General features: G+C 40.9%; 1 protein-coding gene across 1 annotated transcript in view; it reads right to left on the bottom strand.

Moving 5' to 3' along the window:
• Positions 1-1,063, bottom strand: part of RHOBTB1 (Rho related BTB domain containing 1) — a 139,878-nt gene extending 138,815 nt beyond the window's left edge. Inside the window, exon 1 of the mRNA XM_082268254.1 lies at positions 1,005-1,063. The gene's annotated coding sequence lies outside the window, so the exon portion shown is untranslated. The remainder of the gene's footprint in view (positions 1-1,004) is intronic.
• Between the last annotated feature and the right edge of the window lie 12,259 nt (positions 1,064-13,322).

Raw genomic sequence — 13,322 nt, 5'->3', positions numbered from 1 at the left:
CAATACTGTATTCTGACAAAATGGACTTTGTGCTGTCAGAATACACTGATCAGTTGCTGCAGCCCACTGGGCATCATTGGATTGACTACTGTTGAGCAGGAGCACCCACACATGGATGAAAATGTGGTCAGCTTTACTGTTAACAGCATTAGGAAGGATAACTGGGCAAATTATGAACAGACTAGATTTTAACAGAAATAAAAGCATATCTCGCCATCACACCATGGGTCTTCAAGAAGTTCCAATGATAGAATGGAGCCAGCTTCTTAATATCATCCATAAAAGTGCATCTTTATTGGCTACATATTGGAGTACAGCAAATTGCTCTACTCCATTATGTAGTCAATAAAGATTTACTTTTATGGATTACATTGAGTATCTGGCTACCTTCTATCACTGGATCATTATGAGGGTGGAGGCACCTGAGCCAGAGCTCTGGTTCCTGACCCCTAAAAGATGGTATGCGATTGAGCACATCTGCTGCTTTTTTTTCTAGGAAGATGTCTAACTGTTTAACAATCACATCACAGCAGCGAAAGAGCACTGCAGGACCCTTTCGTCAGGCATGTAATGATTTTTTAGGGTTACTTGATTATTTTCAGTAGTGTAATTTATTTAATTCTAAAGTTAGAATAGTTTTATATAAATTTCACATTAGAAGAAGCACAATAACGCTTAACTGTAACAAAATCAACTATTACAATCTGTTTCACTTTTACAGCATGCTGCTCTTTGGCTTTAATGTAACAGCTGCTGTCTGTTAACAGTTAACTGTTGAAAAATGAAACTTCCCAATTTTACTGTACCAGTACAGCTACTGCGGAACTATACGTGCAACCTGTGGCTGGCAGGACATGCTGTTATTTGTAATTTTACATAAGCTGGAGAGCTAGAACTTCCTTAGATCAGGTGGAATATAAAGGATATCTACCTTTTCTTTTCTTTCTATCTTTCTTATGAACACAGACAACATTTGCACATAAAATCTCAGGAATAAGCCATACCTTATGTAAGATTTCACAGCAGTCACTTCTAGATTGTTGCTAGTATACCTGGCTTACCAAGCTTCTCACCTGTGCAGGGTTTTACTCCTCACAGAACACGCCTTCCCTGCTTTAATCCCAACCCCAAAAACACACCTACCATCTCTAATTCAACCCAGTTTGTAAACACAAGAGCCTCTGTGCACCTTATCTGAAGCGCTGACACAGTAGACTTTATTCCCTGATGTGTAATTAGGTCGTTGCCTTAAAGCAGTCAAAACAAGCAGCTTGTCACCTGATATGTTATGTTAGGCATTTACGAGGGCCGTGTAAGTCCAACAGGGACTTTTGATACTTAGTAAAAAGAACAAATTTAACCACTTTAAGACCGGGAGGATTTGCCCCCTTAATGACCAGGCCCTATTTTGGAAAACGGGACTGCGTTACTTTAACGGACAATTGCGCCGCTGTACCCACAACTAGAGCTTTCTTTTGGTGGTATTTGATCACCTGTGCGATTTTTATTTTTTGCGCTATAAACAAAAAAATAGCGACAATTTTGAAAAAAAAAAAAACAATAAAATAAAAATAATTTTTTTTTTTCACATTCTGATATATGACATTCCCAAAACAAAATAAAAAATGTAAAAATCAAAATTGTTTAACAATTTAGGCCAATTTGTTCTCTGCTACATATTTTTGGTAAAAAAAAATTGTAATAAGCGTATTTTGATTGGTTTGCGCAAAAAGGTATTGCGTCTACTAACTAAGGGAAAGATTTATGTCATTTTTATTGTTTATTTTTTACTAGTAATGGCAGCGATCTGCGATTATTTGCGGGACTGCGACATTGCGGCAGACAGATTGGACCCCTAACTGACATTTTTGACACTTTTGGGGGTACCAGTCACATTACTACAGTAATCAGTGCTATCAGCGTATTCCTGTTCCAATAAAAATTATAAGAAAAATGCTTTTTTTTCTGGTTCTGGACATGCTACAGAGCTGAAACTTCACAGGGACACTATTTGGACCCCCCAGACACTAAATCCAAAAAAAGTCATGCCTGCCTCCAAAAATGCCCGATAAATGCCTGCAAGAAAAACGGCCAGGTGGAGAGAAGCCATATTCCTGTTCTAATAAAAATTATAAGAAAAATGCTCTTTTTTTTTCTGGTTCTGGACATGCTACAGAGATAAAACTTCACAGGGACACTTTTTTCATATTCTGATTGGCCAAATACAAAGTCGTTCAAAGTTGTCTATCATACAAGTCGCGTAAAAAAAATTCACAAGTCGCGCTGAAGTCGCGCTAAGTCGCGTTAAGTCGCGCTGAAGTCGCGCTGAAGTCGCGCTAAAAGTCACGCTAGAAGTCGCCCCTTTATGAGGCGACTTAGAGGTCGTGCTAGTGTGAATGGGCTCTTATATATTTATCCCAATGTTTACCTAATGCCTGGAAAGCTTCTGCATGGACAGTTTTGTCAGCACACCTGAACCATCCTAGGAGAGCCTGCTTCACTTCGTCATCAGTGCTGAAATGCTGACCTCCAAGGAACTCTTTTAGGGATCCAAACAAGTGGAAATTACAAGTGGAAATTACGAGTAAGGTCTGTCCTCTAAGGGGGATATAATACCTCCCAGCCGAGTTGCTGTAATACGCACATAGTGCAGTAAGCAGTATAAGCTTATGCGTTGTCCTGAAGAAACAGGATGCCTTTAGTGGTCAAACCAGGCCATTTTTTATGCAAGCTGATACACACTCTACTTAGAACACTACAGTAATATTCACTGTTGATTGGCACCATGGGGTAGAAAATCCACATGAATAATGCCACGTTTCTCCCTGAAAACACTTGCCATCACTTAACCTGCAGATGCAATTGTATGAAATGTTTTTGGTGGTGGTGAGTCGGCATGCTTCCACTGCTTTGATGCTCATTTTTATTCTGGAGTGAAATGATGTCACATGCAATGATGTGATCCAGAAAATTCTGGCCTTCCCTGTCAAAACACTCCTTCAACGCAGTGCAGACTTCAACTCTTCTGTGCCGGTCAAAAGCAGAAAGCTGTCTTGGTACCCAGCATGCACTAACTTTTCGAAAATGCAAATGTTCGTGAATGATTGGGTTCAGCGTTGCCACAGAAAGAGTCGTCTCTTGTGCAATTTAATTACCGGTTATTTGATGATTAAACAGAATCAAGCATTCCATGCGCTCAGTGTTCATAGGAATGACTGATGTGAGCTGGGAACCACCACGGCCGGGATCATCACTGAGGGACGTAGACCATCTTTGAAACTTTTACGCTACTGAAATATCTTGTTGCGACTGAGCGTCTCATCATTGTACTGTGACCTTCTAGTCTTCTGTAGTTATCCGCGGGTTTTATGCTTTCGTTCACAAGAAACTTCATCACCACACACTGTTCTATGGACACACAAGGGCTGGGTTCACACTATTGCGATGTCAGACATGTGATTCGCACTGCATTGCTGTAAAGATCACATGCAATGTCTGTTTTTATACCTGTAAAATTAAAAGTCCCGATTTGACTTGGACACCCCTCGTATTTAACTACCTTACCTGCATTGGTTTTTTCCACAACTACTATTACACGTAAATGGATGCACCTGTCTCCAAGAAAGAATGGAGCTAAAATCCCTATATATTATTTCCAAATTCAACTGACAGCTAGAGGCATATACAGTATGCTGCAGGAATGAGTCTCTTTTCTATGAATAAAACAGAATGATTGCTGATCATTGCAGAGTGATTACAAGCTTTTCCAATAAACATGTACATTACTCTCAGTTAATGAGTGATTTGGATGCCAGGACTGCGACAGTGTGCATGAGCCCTAAATAAAAAAAAAAAAAAAAATCCCCCAATAATGAGAACAAAAAAAAAAAAAAAAAAGAAGCAAAGGAGGGATTCACAAAATGGATGAGATTGGGTTTGGTCGAAAATGTGCTCTAAAATGGAGTTTAGGTGCATGAACTGGCCAAATATGGCAAGTTCGTCTCCCGTTTATCCCTAATCCCCAATCTGGATCTCAGGAGTTTTGGAACTGATTCCTAAAAACAAAGAGAGAAAGTTAGACACTCACTTGAAATATATGCTTGTCCCTTTCACTTACTTCACGCTATCCTAGAGAATCTCAATCAGTATATGCCTGGCTGCTCGTCCTATTCCACACACAGGGACTGGAGCCTGTGACTGGTGGCAGGAAAAGATGCATGTAGGGAAAAATACTGTATATTAGGATGGGAACTTATTTTCTCCTTATTTTCTCCTTAGGTGCTAAATAATCATGTCCCACCACTGCTCCTTGGTGATCCATTCCATGCTCACAATGCTATATGTCATACTATATAATATAGAATACCTACTTTTGACATGCTAATGTCACGTATTGCAGCTTAGTGTGAAGGATGCAGACCACAAGGTTTGTAGTCAAATTTATAAAGTGCAAAAAGTTCCCTTCCAACCTTGCCCTTGTGATATTCTTAGATATTAATTTAACATAGTGAAAACGAAATTCCACAAATATTTAAGCAGTAATAAACCCAAAAGCAACCAATTCTTAGAGGCGATGGCTTTATTAGTTTACATTTTTAGGCATTCTTCTATTTTCATCTGGTGATCCAGCATGATCTAGTATTTCTAACACTACCCTCTCCACAGACTGACAATGCTTCGGTCCAAATCTGCCCCCTGTTCTCAGTCACCCAGAGTGGCGTCTGTATGATACAGAAGGTGCATTACTGGCCAGATCACCATGTGAAACCGAGGGAAAAAATCCTAAAAAAAGAAAACAAATCTAGTCATTTTAATTTTTATTACTGATGTAACTTGGATAGGTATGGAAAGATATGAGATACCCCAAGGGAACTGAAGGAACTGAGGACTTTTTATTCTATCCTGGCAGAGGACTCCCATAAGGTCTCTGATTGCTAGGGGAAACACTGAAGCTTGTTTCTGTGTAGATCTTCGAACTACATACAGATCTATGCACTGCAAAGAACATGGTCAGCACTTACAGACCTCAGGATCATCAGGTGCCACCTTCTGATATCCACCAAGTGCTTATTAATGAGGAAGATGCAGATTTACTATACATCAACTACTGGACCCTCTTCCATCCAGCCTCCACCTGGTATCCTCCAGAGTGCTTCTCAACAAAAGAACAGGAAACCCTAGACTTTGAGGAATAGGCCTCCCCAGCCAAAGCCATGGCTGGCACCTCAATGAGCACACAGCTGCATCTCAGCAGACTGCCCAGAGGAGCAGAGCCCCTCAGACACGGGGCTCCCCACCACAGGGCTCATGCAGATTTCAAAGACCCCCTGCTCTGGTGCTTCTGGTTATTTATGGGCCCTCTAATCACCTTTTGGACACACACCCTTCAGGGATTGGCTGGTTTTCCATTCTTCCTCCCAATTAGCAACTTCCAGAATGCAGGGGAAAGCAATCAGACCAGCAGCCTGTGTAAAACTGAGCAGGATAAAACAATAGACCTCTGCTCTTCCTTATACAGAGAAGCTAAATTAAATTAACCTTTCAACCTGCACTAATTAAAAGGGTGCTACACTAATAGAGCCACCACATATAATGATTGGAAAGCTGCACATAATTACATTTTTGGTTTTGGGTTTAATACTGCTTTTACTTTTGAAAGTATCTGTGATAAAAGCATACACTAATACCTAAACATATAATACAATATAATTCAGATTACAGGATAGAAATGGTTAATAATTTTTTGACATTTTGCCAAGCCGTGAAGATTGCACAAAATGTTTCTGTTAAAACCAAGAGTTAGAAGCCACTGGTTCAGTTAATGTAAATATAAATATTTTAGATGGTGGTATGCCCAGCTAATTAAGTCTGCTTGACTGCTGGCTTGTCTAAAGTATGGACAAAGTAGTGGATTGGAAATGGAACTCAATTATCCCAAACTCTGTAATAAAGAGGTTAATCCTTTGAAGAGCTCCTCCAATTATCTGCTGAATAATTACATTACAACTCAATGCTGAGCCTTGCCCAATGATGAGAAGACAGAATTATATTACAACATTTTCATAATTAGGTATTAGGAGCATTCATTTAGTGAAAATGTAATTCATAATTTAACCATGAGAAACATTTCACAGCGTGCAATAAGAATACTACAGAGTGATGATGTTACTGCTTTTCCTAAGCATAAAACATCTGTAGATTTCAATAAAGAAATCATTTGACATGCTGAAAAAATGTCTGTATCTTGCATTAAAAAGCAAAGGCTAAAGTTGATCTTACAGGTGACCTTCTCTAGGCTTGCTGTAGGGAAGGTAGAGGAGGAAAGCCTATGACATACACACTATGGATCTTGCTGCCTAGGACCCAGGGCCATCTTACTGAATAGGCACGCTGGGCAGTTGCCCGGGGGGCCCCACTTGCCCGGGGGGCCCCACCTGCCCAGCGACCCAGCCCCAGCCAAGCATTAGTCCCGATTCCCATGTGCATCCCGCCGCCAAACCTAGCAGGTGGTAAACGCCTGTTGGCCCTGCGCTGCTGTCAGGCCACTTGGACCATGGTGGGGAAGCCCACAACTGCAGGAAAGCCTGTCCGCCTCCACAGGAACATACACACAGAAAAGTCGAGTCTAACTCCCATCTGTGTGTGTGTTCACCGGACCCAGCTGCCAAACTTGGAAGCTGTCATTAGCCTTGCACTGCTGTACCAATAAATATAGCCTTATCGTTAATTTGCATTTTTATTCTTGTGGGTGATTGTGTTGGCAGGGCCCCAGTGCACTGCATTGCCCGGGGCCCTTGCTCTTAAGATGGCACTGCTAGGACCTGCAATAGACAGAGTAAGCAAAGAGAAATTTGCCCGATTCCCCCCATCAACACAGACAGTGTTGACAGGGGAATCCCTCCCGAAGACCATTGTGTTCTTCCGGCGGGGAGAGTTTGAGGCAAATACTGCGCTTCCCCGATTTGCAGTCCCGGGCTGGGAATATTTTTTTAAATTCATAATGCACTGCATGGCCTTTGGACTATGGCCAGCAGACATAGAAGAACTAATAAGGGGGTTTTGAATAAACCAGTCCCTCTCATTATAAATGTTGCTGTAGGGAAAGGATGGAAAAAGCTGACAAGCTGCACAGGGATAGATTATGGCAAATTAGGAAACTATACTTTGATTTTAATTGCAAGCTTATAGCTCCCAGGAGTTATCTCTTTGCTTTTTTTGTGCTTCATATTGTGGGCTTATTTGTCTTTAATTTAATGATCATGGAAATATTTATTTTATTTTGTGGATGATTTAAATCCACCATCACTTTAGCTGCTGTCATATCCATAGTGAATATTTCCCACTTAAAAAAATGGGCTTTTGTTTTAGGAAAGCAGTATTTTAAAGTTTTAATTTATTTGGGGTGTATTGTTCTTTTATGTTGATAGAGTCTTTATTTTAGGATAAACTGTTTTTCTTTTTTCTATGCTACAAGTCTTCCAGAAAAAAATGTTGGCTTTTGTTTCAGGGGTAGTATTCATAGCATGCAGCTGCACAGTTTGAAAGAAAATAAATCTAAGCACAAGAACATAGTGCACCTAAACCAACTTACATTATATCAGTCACATTGCACTCCCTATCGCCATAGCAATAGTTAGGCATATGCTGGTTAGGTCTATAAACCCCAATTAAAACTGTCCTGCTTCTGATCAAAATAACACTTCTGTATCTTCTGCAGTATTTAAAAAGAGAAGTGTAGCCAAATCTTTTTTGGCCATACTTCTCTTGTGGGTCACAGGAGTGCACTTACTTTCATTTTCTTGTGACTCAGAGTCAGCTGATAGCGGATGCAAAGCATTTCTAAGGGGATCAGGGACATTGCTAGGTTCCTATAAAAAAAAAAAAAAAAGGTTGGGGCAACCCAAGACACTTTACATTGAAATGTTGTGGAGATTTTAGCATACCATGGCAAAAAGTGGATGAGGACTTTTCTTGTTCTCCATATTTTTGTCTCTTTTTCAAATTCCCTCCCTTTTGGGCAGTGGTTCTTAACCTGGGTTTGATCGAACCCCAGGGGTTCGGTGAGTCAGTCTCTGGAGTTCAGAGGAGGACTCATATGATTCGTGATGACACGCACAACCTCCGCTAGTACCACTTCGTTGTCAGGGACTATTTCTCCAATTATGGACGTGTCCTTCCGCTCCCGCTCCGCGCCGTCATCATGGAAACACACAACATCCCCACAGTACAGAGACCGGACCTGGCGGAGTGATTCACATGTCATGTGACACTGACACACTGTGAGTCAGTGCACTGACGGCGAGGACAAGGACAGACTGAGCAGAGTGAGAGCGGGGACTTGGAGACTAGAGGGGAGAGAGGTCCAACTCCTAGGCCTAGAAGGAGGCTTATGCCTCGTTTCCACTAAGAGGAACGGTTCGGGTCGGTACAGTTTGGAAGGGTTAGAATGGTCCGGTCTATTCAGGTGAGCGTTTCCACTGCAAGTCGGGCCACCAGGGACCATGCGGGGTTTACACCAAATGACGTGTTTGTTTTGCTCTTTCATTTGACGTGAGCATTGATGGTTTCCTGTCCGCCAATCAGTGGACTCTATCGCGTGACGCCAGTAGCTCCGCTGTAACCGTATCGTACCATTTCCTATGGCCCTACATCTGAAGCAGGAATGGTGCGGTTTGGTTCGGTTGTATGGGCCACTTTCATAATGGAAACACTCAAATTAGCGTACCATACCGAACCGACCCGAACCGATCCGCTCAGTGGAAACGAGGCTTAGTGAGTGGTGGCTCACTCAAGTGACTCACCGAGTGAGTCTGACACCAGTCTGGCACCAGACCCAGGCCAGAGCAGGCCACGCACTACTAGGCCAGCGCAGCAGCCAGCCCAGAATCAGGAGGACTAAGGTAGGTAGATGTGGTGGTGTGGTGTTCTCTGCAGAGAAGTGTTTTAATAAAAAGGCGCCCCCCCCCCACTGTGTATAAATAACAGTTATACACAGTGAGTGAGTGTGCTGTATTGGTATGGCTTTTTTTTTAAGTTAGGAAAGCCTTTTTTTTGGTTAGTTGGTTGGTAAGGCAAATGGTCAGTGCTCAGTATTAATGCAAATGGTCAGTGCTCAGTATTAATGCAAATGGTCAGCGGTCAGTGTTAATGCAAATGGTCAGCGGTCAGTGTTAATTCAAATGGTCAACGGTCAGTGTTAATGCAAATGGTCAGCGGACAGTGTTAATGCAAATGGTCAGTGGTCAGTGTTAATGCAAATGGTCAGCGGTCAGTGTTAATGCAAATGGTCAGCAGTCAGTATTAATGCAATGGTTTTGTTCTTTAATGGTTTTGTTCATTTTGTGCACCTATGTATAAATATATACCGTCCTAAATATATACCTATGTTTTGAATTTGAAAAAATCATATTTTATTTTTCCAATTAAGAAGGGTTCGGTGAATGCGCATATGAAACTGGTGGGGTTCAGTACCTCCAACAAGGTTAAGAACCACTGCTTTAGGGGTTCTCCAGCTGATAGACATGCTCAAGGATGTTTGGGCTGTGCCTGCATGGTCAACTGCCCTTGCAGGTCTTTGGCCTCTTTTACCAGTAATGCTTGTGTCCTGCTTCTTATGTTCAGGCCTTGGATATTTAACAATAAATAGGCATTTCTATTTGTGCTAGATGACATCAGAACTAGGGATGAGCTTGGACATGCTTGGAACTTGCCTGAACCCACACAAGCAGGCCCACCAGGAAGCAGTCACTGTACTGGGCTGATCATCTGCAGCTTGGAAATTCCCAACCCTGCAACCGCATTTATACAAGGGGCATGTATATGTTTGACTGTGGGCGGGAAAAACCTTGGCCACTTTTGATTGACAGGCTCACTTACGTGGGTTCAAACAAGGCTCCATACATGCCTTAGCTCATCTCTGATCAGAACTATAGCCTATTCGGACAGGGGGGTCCTGAGTTGCCTTATAATTTCTTATAAGAATAATCTATCTATTTACCTATCTGTCTATCAAAATTTTTTTGAGGGTTACTACCCTCATTCAAAACTCACTTGGGATAGTTCACAATATAAATAAACAGCAATTTAGCATGCTGGGAGAACTTCTGAAACAAGAATGGGTTAAAAGAATATTGTTATGATCTGTATCTTCCTCCAGGCTCTTGGCAACATATAGCTGTCCTTGTGGTTCCTTTGTCTTCAAAACATTAGGTCCATGCCAAAATGTAGTATTTCATTAATAATGGATTGGGACCAAGCAAAATATTTTCTTTCTTCTTACTAGAGAGGTCAAATGTTTATATACTGTCATGTGTACACTACTTGCTTATCCAAAACACATTGGGGTTGCTTTACTAAAAGAGTTTAGATTGTTCACCTAGCAAAGTGAGTTTTCACTTATCTTAATGAATGAGGTGAAACTGTGATCACTCTAATCATTCAATAATATCCAAGCAAAAAAACTGTTATCTTGAAAATGTCCTTGAACATAATTAGGTATTGTTTGCAAGGACCTTCTGTTTGTTTAGAGGTTAAATCCGAGGTGAACAGATTCACTCACCAGGGTGTTGGATTGGAGTGTCACATATTCCTTCTTGGAGGAGCGTGTGGGGAGCGGTGGATGCACATATAGATTTCATATATCTATTTATGTTTTGAAGATATTTAGAAACTGTTTATATCACTTTGCTAGGTGGTTTTATTATGGCCTCACGGTTTTAGTGCACTCGTATATATTTATGATTTTAAGCAATTGTTTTTTTAAAGATTGTTCCTTTGATTGTTTTGAGAGTGTCACACTTTGTATAATATTATTTATTCTTTGCAAAGTGAATTTTTGCTACATCTGGTTCTAAGCTAAATAAAAATTCACTCACAAAGTGAACATGAAGTACTCCTTAGTAAATTAACCTAGGCTTATAATAGAAAAAAACACTTTATGGAAGATACATTTTCTAGCTGTTTTTATTACTTGGAAAATGCTAAAAAAAAAAAAGCAAAAAGTGTCTACAAAAGGACTGCACTTTTATGCACTTTTAAATAGACTGAACAATTTTTCTGCATTTTTAAGTGCAATACCATTTTTTTCTGAGATGAAAACAGGACAATCATTATTGGTGCTCTTACATTAGATTAGATAGAAAGTCCACATACTGTATCACCAATGCTCCAGTTGGTGCCTCTAAGATTGCTTTATTAATGGTGAAAAAAATAAATTTTGGCTTTTCTGTTGACACACTGTAAAGTTATGTAAAACACAATTATTTTTCTATAGTGGATGCTCAGGGTAGGTTTTATTTTGTCTTTGGCTTGTTCTGCCATTTTTATCTTCTGTTTTTCCTTTCACTTTCTCCTCCATCCTCTGATGCAAACTTACATTGTAAGGCTTTTCTCCTTGTCTTGCAGTGTCCATGTGGCCTGTTGGAGCCACCTTTTTGTACATGCTCCCAGGATAATGTAATGTCATTCTCTGCTCAGACTGGCACAGGCAGCATGAAAACAATGATAGACACACCTCTGGCAGATGATTAAAAGCAACCTGCAATTACCATCCATGTGCAGAGGCTTCATGATTTATGGGACATGTAGTCCCAGGTAAGGGGGATCAGATTACTGTTATTTCCTGGAAGTTCAGGGAAGCAGCACAGAGGGACCTGGAGACTGAGCCTGTAACAACACTGGTAGATGGTTCTGGATATTTATTGCAATAACAATTTAGTTGTGCTTAATAAATTAATACACATGTATTTATGCAAAAAAATATCCTTTAGTACTACTTTAGGGGCATAATAATTTCAAGTCACACAGCTGCACCTGTGCACCTCAAGACAGAATGCGGTACAGGCTACAATCCTGTTTGTGTCAATGAGATGACTGGAGGTATTTGCACATTGTTCGTGTTGTTGCTGAGGCATCTGCTATAAGGTCAGTAACAGTTTCCCAATGTACCAGGTTCAATGTACGAAGCTTCCTTATGTTAAACAATGACAGAATTGCAATATGTCCACACTGTCATCACTGCAATCACAAGGGCCAAAGAGCAGACCAATAACTAGACCTATAACTAGATATACAAATATAAAGCACATTTAGGTCCTCGAACAATCAAACTAAAATCTTAACAATTCTAGTGGGAAGGGGCAGTCACATGTGCCATTGTATAATTGCACATGCACAATTCGTGATGGGACCGGTACAGTATAACAGTGTCCAGAACAATCTTGTGACATCAATGTGCATTTTATGGCATTGGTCATTTAACTGCATGATATGGAAGCCCATATGACAGTGCCAGTGCCCTAATGGATGAAAAATATTCATTGTACTATTAAATCACCAATGAGTTACTAATTGCAAAAACTCTTAAACGCTAAGTTCACCCTTTTTTCAGGCAGGATTTCACTTTTCACAAATAAATAGGAACCATTTCTAATGTTTTTTTTTCTGTCCAAGCCATCCCAAAGTTGTTCTATTTTACTTACCTTAAGGCAGCAGTCTGTACCCTCTCTGTTCAATGTTAAAACATGCATTCTAATTCATGCATGAGTCCTAACTTCCTATAGCATCCTATAGCATCATGTAACCATCTAGAATACTTCATATCCCATCATGCAATGCCTTTACTGCATCACAGAATAGGGCATGTTTTACCTGTCTGGAGCACCACCCCTCCCTCATTACTGTACCACACTGTCACATACCTGACTGGAGGCTGATGTGACTAGAGGGTTCCCCTTGCGGCTTAGTGCAGAGCACCCCTGAAGGTGGTGACAGAGGGTGCTATGCCTAAAGAAGCACAGGTAGCCTTAAGATGAAGCTGCCTTAATGTTCCAGATGATTCACTGGAAGAGCTGGTGGATCTTGACAGATGGGTAAAGCAAAGTCAGAAGCCAGGGCCGCGAGTCAAACACAGGATATCAATCAGGAGCAGAGGCAGGAGCAGGTCCATGAAGCAAGCTGGGGTCAGAGCCAGGAGAGAAGCCAGGTCAGTAGCGGGTAATCAATACTACTGCAATGCTCCACATAGGCTGTTATGTGATCGTTCAGCTCCTGCACACTCTGCCAAATGATTAATCAATGTAAGAAGAAGGTAAGGTGCAAAATGATTGATCAGCAGAGGAAGACACTGGCTATGTATTGAGGGAGAATGGTGCTCTTTGACATTGAGACCTGGTTCACACTAATGCAATTTCATATGCACCTTAAGTCTCACAGAATCACATGACAATGGAAATTATTGTTTTCATTGGTGCCTGTTCACAGAAGTATGGGACCCTTTTCCAAAAATGTGCAGTGCTGCATTACAACTCCAGCATGATTCTAGC

The sequence above is a fragment of the Pelophylax lessonae genome (assembly GCF_965119305.1).
Source record: "Pelophylax lessonae genome assembly, chromosome: 9".
Classification (NCBI taxonomy): domain Eukaryota; kingdom Metazoa; phylum Chordata; class Amphibia; order Anura; family Ranidae; genus Pelophylax; species Pelophylax lessonae.
The sequence above is the reverse complement of the archived record's forward strand: the minus strand, read 5'-3'. Positions and strand labels throughout refer to the sequence as shown.